This window comes from Dipodomys merriami, unplaced genomic scaffold (genome assembly GCF_024711535.1).
Source record: "Dipodomys merriami isolate MVZ:Mamm:240054 unplaced genomic scaffold, mDipMer1.0.p SCAF_1151, whole genome shotgun sequence".
NCBI lineage: Eukaryota > Metazoa > Chordata > Mammalia > Rodentia > Heteromyidae > Dipodomys > Dipodomys merriami.
Window position 1 is genome coordinate 209,681 of NW_027202440.1, and position 11,134 is coordinate 220,814.

At 39.3% G+C, this 11,134-nt stretch overlaps 1 protein-coding gene across 1 annotated transcript in view; it reads right to left on the reverse strand.

The window, feature by feature from the left end:
- The window catches only part of LOC138822787 (endogenous retrovirus group K member 18 Env polyprotein-like), a 32,129-nt gene extending 21,737 nt beyond the window's left edge, over positions 1 to 10,392 (reverse strand). Inside the window, exons 1-4 of the mRNA XM_070015713.1 lie at positions 10,297 to 10,392; positions 9,869 to 9,980; positions 6,871 to 6,948; positions 6,503 to 6,606 (exon numbers count right to left, since the gene is read on the reverse strand). The gene's annotated coding sequence lies outside the window, so the exon portion shown is untranslated. The remainder of the gene's footprint in view (positions 1 to 6,502; positions 6,607 to 6,870; positions 6,949 to 9,868; positions 9,981 to 10,296) is intronic.
- Positions 10,393 to 11,134: the final 742 nt, after the last annotated feature.

Below are 11,134 nucleotides of genomic sequence, written 5' to 3' on the forward strand. Positions count from 1 at the left end.
TTTGATGTTGGCGTAATTTGTGAAGGTGAAGGGAAAAAACAAATTGTTTAAATAGGGATACAGCTAGACCGATTGCAACAATGAGATGTATAAGAAATTATTTCAAAAAATGAACTTTACAACTTTTGCCTGGTGGGGGTGGTAGAGAACATTACATAAACAAAGCCATTCATGCAGCTGTTGCTCAAGCTGTTAAAGTATGCTAGCCTTGAGAACAAACAATACAAAAAATTCTTCATTCACAGTGGCCCTGCCCTGACTTCAAGCCTCAGGAGAGTGGCCATGTCATGAGTTGAAGCCCTAGCAACAAAAATGAAAATAAATAAATAAATAAAGCCAGAACTTTATCTGTGGCTCAAGCCATAGAGACTGCTAGTCTTGAGAAAGAAAAGGGAAAAACCTCAGACACAGTGGCTCTGCCCTGATTTTATGACTAGCAAAAGTTAAGGCCCTATGTTCAAGCCCTAGGACCAGCAATGAAGAAAAAAAAAAATACAGCAACAACAAAAACTCTGCAAAAATGCCCAAGTCCTGAGTACAAGCCATAAGAGCATCACCTAAAATAAATGCAGAAAGAAAGAAAAATACATAAAGAGCCACAATTTGAACTGTCTTGAGGTGGGAAGCCTACTAGTCTTGAGAAAAAATTAGGAATAATGACCAGGCCTGGAGTTCAAGTACTATAACAAGCTCAAAAAAAAAAAAAAAAATCTGTTGGGAGCCAAAAGGAGTCTCTCAACATGAAGATAGGCTTGACTATCTCACCAGAACATCTTGTGGCTGAGTTTACAGAACCACTCTCAGAAATCCGACGCTTTCATCCTGCCTTATGCAAATATCCTGCAGCTGCTAATGACCACCCTTTCACCCTGCCCTATGCAAACATCCTGCAGCTGCTATGGCCAATGAAAAAGCTTCCTTAATGGCCAATTTAAAAGCTTCCTTATTCCAAGCATATAAATACCCCAGTGTGAAAAATAAAAATTTGCAGCTTGATCAGAATCCCTGTCTTGCTGTCATTCTTCATGTCTCTTGTCCCTTCATTCCTCTCGTTTAGGTTCATCGCCCTCGTTGACTCCTGCAGGTTGGGACAAAAATCCACAAAAAAAAAACCTTCAAAACAAAAACCTCAGAAAGAGTGGCCAGCCCTAATAATAAGCTAGATGACCCAAACTTACGAAAAAGAGAAAAAGAATAATAAATTAAGTGAAAAGAAGGACAAAAATATTAGAGCCAATTTAAGATTTTAAAAATATGGTTCACACCTATAATCCTACCTCCTCAAATAGCTGAAATCTGAGCATTTGTGGTTTGAATCCAGCCTGGGCAGGAAAGTAAATGAGAATTCTTTTCATTTATGCTACTCCTGGGCTAAAACTTGAGTTTTACTCAAGGCTAGAGCTCTACTGCTTCCTACCTGTTGCTGGTTAATTGGTGAAAAACGTCTCATTGATTTTCATGCCTAGGATGGCTTTGAACCTTGGCTCTCAACTTTCTTTTTTTTTTCTTTCTTTCTTTATTTTATTTTATTTATTTTTTTTTTGTGAACACACTGTACAGCGGTTTTACAATTACATGGGCAGGTTAATGCGTACATTTCTTATCAAGCATTGCAGCCTCCTCCTTTGTTTACACTACACATCCCTTCCCAGCCTCCCCACCCAACCGCCCACCCAATCCTCCCGGCTTTCCCCCCCACCAACATTGAAAAACTCGTTTTCGACATGACAACTTGTACTTCTCATTGTTGCAACAGGTCTACCTATATCCTTAAACGACTTGTTTTTCCCCATCTCCTACACAAGTTATAATGACATCAAATATAGTGAAAGCAGGGTTATACTGTGGGGGAGGGACATACAAAGCTACAAAGAGATAATCTTATAAATGCGTTAGAAACAAATGCATGAAAGGAAAAAAAACATTAAAATACATATCTAAGGATTCATTTTCATAACATCACATTATCTGACCTTTTCTGCTTGACTCATACATATACTAGATATTGCAAATAATGGAAACCATGGCACCTATGTTTCTTTTGGCCTGGCTTATTTCACTTAATATAATGTTTTCCACGTTTTTCCATTTCCTAACAAATGGGGCAATGTCATCTTTCTGATGGAGGCATAGAATTCCATTGTGTATATATACCACATTTTCTTGATCCATTCATTTACTGAGGGGCATCTGGGTTGGTTCCATATCTTAGCTATGGTAAATAATGCTGCAATAAACATAGTTGTGCTGTTGGCGTTAGTGTGGTCTTGTTTGTAAACATTTGGGTAAATGCCCAAAAATGGGATTGCTGGGTCATAGGGGAGCTCTATGTGAAGTCTTTTGAGGAACCTCCAAAGTGCTTTCCAAAGTGGTTGAACAAGTTTACATTCCCACCAACAATGAAGTAAGGTTCCCTTCTGTCCACATCCCCTCCAGCATCTGTTGTTGTTAGAGTTCTTGATTTTTGCCATTCTAACTGGAGTGAGGTGATATCTCAATGTTGTTTTGATTTGCATTTCTTTTATGGCTAGAGAGGCTGAGCATTTCTTCATGTGTCTATTGGCCATCCTTCTTTCTTCTTCAGAGAAGTTTCTCTTTAAGTCTTTAGCCTACTTGTTTATTGGGCAGTTTTTTCTTTGCAGATTTGTTGTTGGGGGATTTAATTTTTTGAGTTCTAAGTATATTTTAGATATGAGACCCTTGTCTGTTGTATGGCTAGTGAAGATCTTCTCCCAATTAGTGGGCTTTCTATTGATCTTGCTAGCTATGTCCTTTGCCATGCAAAAGATCTGCAACTTCATGCAATCCCATTTGTCCCACCTTTCTTTGATTTTTTGTGTTTCCGGGTCTCTATTCAGAAAATTTCGGCCTGAGCCGAGGAGACCTAGGGTTTCTCCTATTCCATCCTGTAATGTTTTCAAAGTGTCTGCTTTGACTTCGAGGTCTTTGATCCATTTGGAGTTGATTCTGGTGCAAGGTGATATATAAGGATCTAGCTTTAGTTTTCTACAAGTAGTTAACCAATTTTACCAGCACCATTTACTGAAGAGGCTGTCGTTCTTCCATTCTATTGTTTTAGCTCCCTTATCGAAGATTAGATGGCTATAGGTCTGTAGGTTCATTTCTGGGATTTCAATTCTATTCCATTGGTCCTGATATCTGTTCTTATGCCAATACCAAGCTGTCTGGATAGTCATCTTGGCTTCCTGTAGTTCTTTTTTCCTTTCTGTCTTTTTTGACAGTTGTGGGGCTTGAACTCAGGACTTGTGTGCTGTCCCTGAGCCTCTTGTACTCAAGCCTTGTGCTCTACCATTTGTGCCATAGCGCCACTTCTGGGTTTTGAGTGGTTAATTGGACATAAGAGTCTCACAAGGACTTTTCTGTCTGGGCTGGCTTCCAACTGAGGTCCTCAGATCTCAGCCTGTTGAGTAGTTAGAGCCATAGAACACTTATCTCATATTTGTTAGGTATGAAAAAAAGAGATAGCCGAGTAAGAACAGCACCATGCACATGCTATTCAGGTAAGGGGTAGTTTTATTCAGTAGACCTGCTGGGACCAGGCAAGGTTGGCACTCCACATGGCTGGGAAAGGCCTTGGAATGAGAGAGAGCTGGGAAAGAGAGGAAAGAGAGAGGAAAGAGCTAGAAAAGAGCAGAGAGAGCAGAGAGAGTCTGGGCCTGGGCTAGGCCTTATCTAGGGTACGGGCAGAGAAAGGTGTGGACACATCAAATTCAGATATGACCTCAGTGGATGCAAATGTGACTTCTTCCAGGTGTCCCAGTTGCCTAGGTAACGCAGTTACTGGGTGGAGACTTTGCTGTGAGGAGTGTGGAGTCTGCTCGCCATCCAGGAGCAGACCTTACAATATTAACAAAAAAAAAAAAAAGATGAGCTATGGCTCAAATTGTAAAACTTCCATCCCAGAGGGGGGAAAAAGCCCAACACCTCAAGAAGACTGGCAGGTCAAGCCCTAGTATCACCATAAAAAAATGAAAACCAGGGCTGGGAAGGTGGCTCAGTGGTAGAGTGCTTGCTTGCTTTGGATGCATGAGGCCCTGGTTCGACTTCTCAACATCACATAAGCAGAAAAAAAAGCTGGAAGTGGTGTTGTGGCTCAAATGGTAGAGGACCAGGAGCTGACGTGCTGAGGGATAGCACCCAGGCCCAGAGTTCAAGCCCCGTGACCAGCCAAAATAAATAAATAAATAAAAGCCAAATACAAAGAAATAAAAACAACCACCAAAAATAAAAAGGAAGAGTTGTGCACTGGCTAAAGATGTAGTGCCTGCTAACTTGGGGGGAGGGGGGCGGAGGGGGAGAAAGCATGGACACTGGAGACTGGCCAGGCCACTTTGAAGCCCTGGGATTAACACAAAGAATAAAAACAACAACAAAAAGGCAGAAAGTGATCTTTGGCTCAAATAGACTATCAGCTTTAAATCAAAAACAAAAACTAAACAACACTGACCAGGCCCTGTGTTCAAGCCCTAGGTCCAGAACCAAAACATAAGAAAAACCTAGCCAGGTGCCAAAGGGTCACACCAGTAATCCTAGCTACTCATACTCAGGAGGCTGAGTTCTGTGGATCACAGTTTGATGCAAGGAAGGAAAGTCCGAGAAACATAATAGACTACTCAGAAAAAGCTGGAAGTGGTGCTGTGGCTGAAGTGGTAGAGTGTTAGCCTTGAGCAAAAGAAGCTCAGGGACAGGGCCCAGGCAGAAGAGTTCAAGCCCCAAGGTCAGCAAAAATGAACAAAGAAAAAAGAAAGTGAGTAATTAAGCTGTGGCTCAAGGTATGAAGCCTGCTAGCCTGGAGAAAAAAAGGTAAAAAATGTAAACAAAAATATTAAAAAATTATTCCCAGAACCACATGCTCCAGTGCACTTTTCCCTACACCCTTAGTTTGCAGACAACCAGGCCAATGCCCCTGCTATACCCTGTATCTCTATGCCAAAAATTTCAATTATTTGAAAACTGCCTTCCGAGAATTGCCACATAGGGACCACATTGAGAATTATTGACCTCAAAAATATTTATTAACATGATTTCTTTTATTCTTGTGATTTTTCTATGTCATTCTCATCATTACTTCCCTAGCACCTAGCAAATTACCTAGAATAAAAATATAGAGACATATCTGCTTATTGAACATCTACATGTATATTTGGGATAATAAGCTAGTTTATATGGGGTCAACAACACTGAGCATTTTTTACAATGAGCCTCATAGTTTGTAAAAAACAAAAACAAAAACAAAAACAAATAACACAATTTAACCCTCAAGAACTCTACATTTGCTAGTCAGCAGTCACTCATACCTCTCATCCTAGCTACTAAATGGAAGCAGGTGCTTGTGTTGTTAAAAATAGTAATGTTATAAAGGAAAAGCAGAGAATTATTATAGACTATAGGAGATCAAGTATACACAACTATATATAATTCATGATCATGTACTGGTATTAGTACTGGAGAAAAAAATGACAGGGACAGAATTGAGCCAATTGTCAAGACTGAAATATAGACAAAGATTAAGCAAAGTATGGCATTGTGATTAATTTACTGAAGCCGGTAACTACTGTGGCTATGTAATAATGGGACATTTTTATCCTGAGGAGAGCAAGATTAAAATATGTAGGAATAGAGGACTATGATATATACAAGTTAATCTCAAATGTATGTCCACAAAGAGAACATACACACAAATAAGTGATTAAGCGAATGAAGGAAAATGTTAACTATAGTGAATTTTCATAAAAAGCACATAAATACTGTTTATATTCTTTTTATGACTTTTCTTAAATTTGACCATTTTTAAACAATACTAGATTGAATAGTGAAGAGATGCACTTGAACTGCAGAAGATGAGTTCCCGAAGAGTGTTCTGAGAGGGTTTCATGGAGAAAGCAAACATTAGGGGATAAGAATAAAAGATCAAGTGTTAACATATGAAAAATTATGGAAATCCAAACATTCAGACTACAACAATAAAGTACCAAGAGTAAGAAGGTTCACAGACACAGAAAATAACTCAGGGCTACTGTGGGTTGAGGGAAGGCAAGAGGCATGAATGGTTTAATGGTCCAAAATTTTTGTCAAGGGTGATGGATATGTTTGGGATAAGATAAAGGTGATGGTTCTACAATACTGGAAATGTACTGAATGTCACTGAATTGTGGTTATAATAATAAATGTTATTACTATTTCCCTATAAAGAAAAACAATCATCCCATTTTAGAGGCTACTGTTTCCAGGAAACTCTCTGACATTATATACTCACAGGAAACCGTACTCTTTCTTTCTTACATTCAGTAGATTTTAAACATGTATTTCTTTATGTTTTTTTTTTCTTTTTGAGGTCAAACCCTGCTAGCACAGGCAGGCCTGGAACTTTCTGCTACTTTGTTGCTTGAGGAATGTCTTTCTTCTACCCAAGACATTCCATAACAAAATTTATTTTCTAATAACAACAACAACCAAAAAGATCAGTTATTAGGGTCCTTACCCTAGGACTTAGGAGCACACAGGACATCTTGATTATATCAGTTCCCTCTGTCCAGAGAGCATTGTGTGCCTGGGGCTTACTGGTTTACAGAATGTCTCCTGAGCCTGGGAAAGATAGGTATAAAAGGAAAAAGCATCCCATGTCCTGTGCATGAGCAGGCAATGGAATATATGTTGTATTAAATATTTCTCTGGATATAGAACCTCTCTGCCCACTCTGACCTTGGATATGAACATAGCTCACAAGTCATCAACAAAGAGAAAGGCTTTTGCTCTTACTTCCATATTGTAAATGGTTACTATCTCAGTTTTTATTCACTGAAGTGTCACAAATAAATGAATCACAATCACCAAGAAGTAATAACTTACCCTGGCCAGTTTGTCTGGTTTGCAGGAGATGTGTTGGGAAAAACATCTCTGTTATCTCTTCAGAAAAATCTTCATCCCCTGAAAAAAACAAAGTTTTACATGAAAAACATTCCAGAAAAACTGCTGAGGATCACAAGAAAGGTGAGAAGGAAGAGGAGTGAAGGCAGCAGAAGTATGCATAACAATTTAATGAGCATGGAATATGAGTGCTTATAGAATTTTTTCCTTTCCTTCTCAAGTTTTTATGATGCATTGTTATCATTATCCATTCTTTCACTATTAAACTTAAATGTCCAATTAAGACAAACATTTCTGAGACTTTTCTTCCACCACTGGTTAAGCTGAAGCTACAGGCGTTAGGGATAATAATAATCACTCGGCCTTCTGAGATTTCTGGGCAGACTTTGTGGCCTTGCCAGCTCCTGCAGACTTCTTGTCCACATCTTTGATGCCACACACAGCAACTGTCTCCTATCACAAACAGCAAGATGACCCAAAGGAGGATAGTCAGAGAAGCTCTCCACATACACAAGGCTTGCTGGAACCATATGAACCATGACAGCATCACTAGACTTCAGGAATTTAGGACTAGCTTCCAACTTCTTACACGATCTCTGTTCAAGTTTCTCTTTCCAGTCAGTAAACTTGCAAGCAATTTACGCTGAATGACAATCCAGGACAGAGGCATAGTTAGCACTGATTTGGCCTGGATGGTTCAGGAAGGTCACCTGAGCAGTGAAGCTAAATGCTTCCTTGGGTGGATCATTCTTGTTGTCATCACCCACGTTGCCACCCCAAACATCTTTGGGTGACATGCTTATAGAATTTTTTTGTGCATAGTATGTCGATAGATGTTCTTAATGGGCTTATAAGAGAGGTGGGCATTATCACACTTTGGCAATAAAGATAATGAAGGCTGGAAGAGGTCAAGAATTTCCACAAGATTTCTTAGCAAAGGTTAGGAGTTAAACCTTGGCCTCCACTCTCAATGCTCTTTGCGTCACATTACAGAAGAATGAATGGAGAGTATGAAGCAGATATTGTATAAAGTAAATGGAATTCCGGGCTGGGAATGTGGCTTAGTAGTAGAGTGTTTGCCTAGCATGCATGAAGCCCTGGGTTTGATTCCTCAGTACCACACAAACAGAAAGAGACAGAAGTGACCCTGTGGCACAAATGGTAGAGCACTAGCCTTCAACACAAAGAGGCTCAGGGACAGAACCCAGGCCCTGAGTTCAAGCCCCAGGACCAGAAAAAAAAGAAAAGAAAAAGAATTTAAAAAATGGAATTCAAGTTTTGGGAAGAGTTTCAGGCAGAGAAAATGAGTGCCAAGATTAGGGGGTGAAAGCATAGCAGGAAGTTTAGTATAATCACAGCATTTAATGTAAACAAAGGAAAAAAGCGACAAAGTAGGATCCAGCAAAGACTAGGCCTTTACATCCTAGTAAGATTTCAAAGTTTCTAACGAAGAGATGAGGAACCACTGAATGATTTTTAGAACAGAGACAAGTAAGATCAAATTTAAATCAAAGGAAGATCATTTTAATGGCTGAGTAGAGAACTGATCAGCACTAATCTAGGAACAAAAAAGGAAGTAAAATTGAGGGAATAATCCATGATCCAAGTGAGCAAGATGATGTTTAAATCAGCGGGAGAAAGGATTAATGTTGGAAGGGTGCTAAGGAAAATGCTATCTTGATGATGGGAAAACAGAACACCTCACTGAAGAAACATGCAAACATATGGGTAAGTCAAGAGCAAACTATAATCAAGACAGCCAAACATACTGTCAGGAAATATTCCTTCTCTCTTTACACACCTAAATCCTATCCATTCACTCACTTTGAGACCAGCCAAAGGTTTTAACCTTTAGAATCTATATATTTCTTAATCATCAGTCTATAGCTTAAAGGGCAAATTGTTACTGCTTTATCTGACCATTGTCCCCCAAATTTCCTGGGATTGGTGGGAAGAATGTATCATAGCTCATTTGTGCCTCTCCCTTGGCATTTAAGAGAAAGAATTAAAATGACTTAGCAATCCCAAGTATAAGATGGATTGTGAAGGTGATCTCATTAATACCATCCTTACCAACGTAACTCATTTAAGCAACATTTAACTATATCCTAATATGAATAAAAATCTAAAACCTGACTCGTAGGTTGTCATCCAACTAAATCCTACTGGGTGCAAGAAATTAATCTAAAAACATAATGACATACCTATATCACAAAATATTGACAAAATGATCCAATAGCATGCAGAATTTTTTTCATTTATATTTATCTCATTCTGTTCTAAAAAATTATTTAGTGTATACTTAGAATGTAAATAATATTCCAATATATACATTTAATTTACAATGTTCAGATATACAATGTATTATGTTTGAGTGTTAATAACTTTTTTTTGGTAAGTGTTGAGAACAAAATGAGGCAGGTCACTGCTGTGGCTCATGCCTGTAAACCTAGGTATTTGGGAAGTTGAGAATGGAGGATTATAATTTGAGGTCAGCCTTGGCAGCACAGTTTGTGAGATCCCTTCTCAGCCATAGTCTGTTACATTAATATGTGCTCATCCTCCTACACTAATGTGAGAGTCCAAAATTAAGAGGATCTCAGTTCCAGCCCAGCCTGGGCAGAAAATTTTAGGAGATTCCATCTCAACAGAGAGGCTGGACACAGTGGCAAGTGTCTGTGATCCTAACAATGACAGGAAGACTGAAATCGGTAATTGTAGTTCAGGCATGCATCCAGGCAGGAAACCATACTCTCCCTGAAAACAGTCAAGGGAAAGCAGGGCCCAAGGCATGGCTCAGTGGTAGAGTGTCTGCTTACTAAGTTTGAGTGAGCTGAGCTCAAACCCCAGTACCATCATAACAAAGGAAAACAATGGTGGAAGATCACTACCAAATACTTTCCACAGAATTAAGTATATATTGGGCAGGAGTGTGGCCCAGTATTAGGCTAGGGATGTAACTCCATGGTAGAGTACTTGCCTGAGGCTTTGCATTTGGTGACTGGCATTGAGATGAGGAGAAGTTGCATCGAAAGTATGTAGGATGGTGCTGGTGGCTCACGACAATAATCAGCTACTCAGGAGGCTGAGACCTGGAGAATGGACGTTTAAAGCCAGCCAGGCAGAAAATTCTGTTTAGATCTATCTCCACTTAGCAAGAAAAAGACAGACTGGTGTCGTGGTTCAGATTAGTAAGACATCAGCTGAGTTCAAGCTGTGGTCCTGGCACCAAAAACAACAATAACAAAATAAATAAATAAAGGAATAAAGTGTGGGCATTGGAGGGACTTTGGAGAAAGGCAGGACTCTCCCAAAATCGGAAGACATATTCTTAGGCAAAGGGATGGCAAGGACCAAGAATGCTGATAGAAAAAGATGACCAACACTACCACAACAGCAGGTTCCTACCTTTATCCCCGTCAGCTACTTCCATTTTTTCAGTACTTCATTGAGATATCATTAAATGCCAACATCACTGCTGAATTCTCAACAAATATCACTGAGGAGGGCTGGCAAAGAGTGATAGGAGTTGGGCAGGAGTCTCTTTTCAGAGTCATTTCTGGTGAACATATTAGACAAAAATCCAACTGTTTAGAAAATCCCTCAGAGTCCTCTGAATGGTATTTAAAGTTCAAGATTCCCATTCCTACACCAAACAGATGCTGATTACATGAACAAATGCAGTTAATTGCAGAAAAAAGTTTATAAATAACACAACTGTCATATTGAGGAGTAATTAGAAAGAATGCAACCATCTAAACACATCACAATGGCTTTATGTGTTTCCTAAGTTAAGACTTCTAAAAAGCAGATTTTTTAATCTATTATATCTTTGGAATCATTAAAATAATTACCATCTCTTGCTTATGACTATTATGCCACTTATTGAATACATTATTTCATTTTTGTTTTGTTTTGTTTTTGCCAGTCTTGGGGTCTGAACTCTGGGCTTGGGCACTGTCTCTCAGCTCTTCAGCTCTTCAGCTCAAGGCTAGTGCTCTACCACTTGAGCCACAGCACCACTTCTGGCTTTTTCTGCTTATGTGGTACTGAGGAATCGAACCCAAGGCCTCATGCATGCAAGGCAAGCACTCTACCACTGAGACACCTTCCCAGCCTCTGAATAAAGTATTTAATTTAGTACTTATTTTAACAACCTGTAAGGAATTAGATTGGGTTACCTTACAGATGAGAAAAGAGCTCAGGATTGCAGGTCACATGGCTTTAGTAAAAGACAGATCTTCAT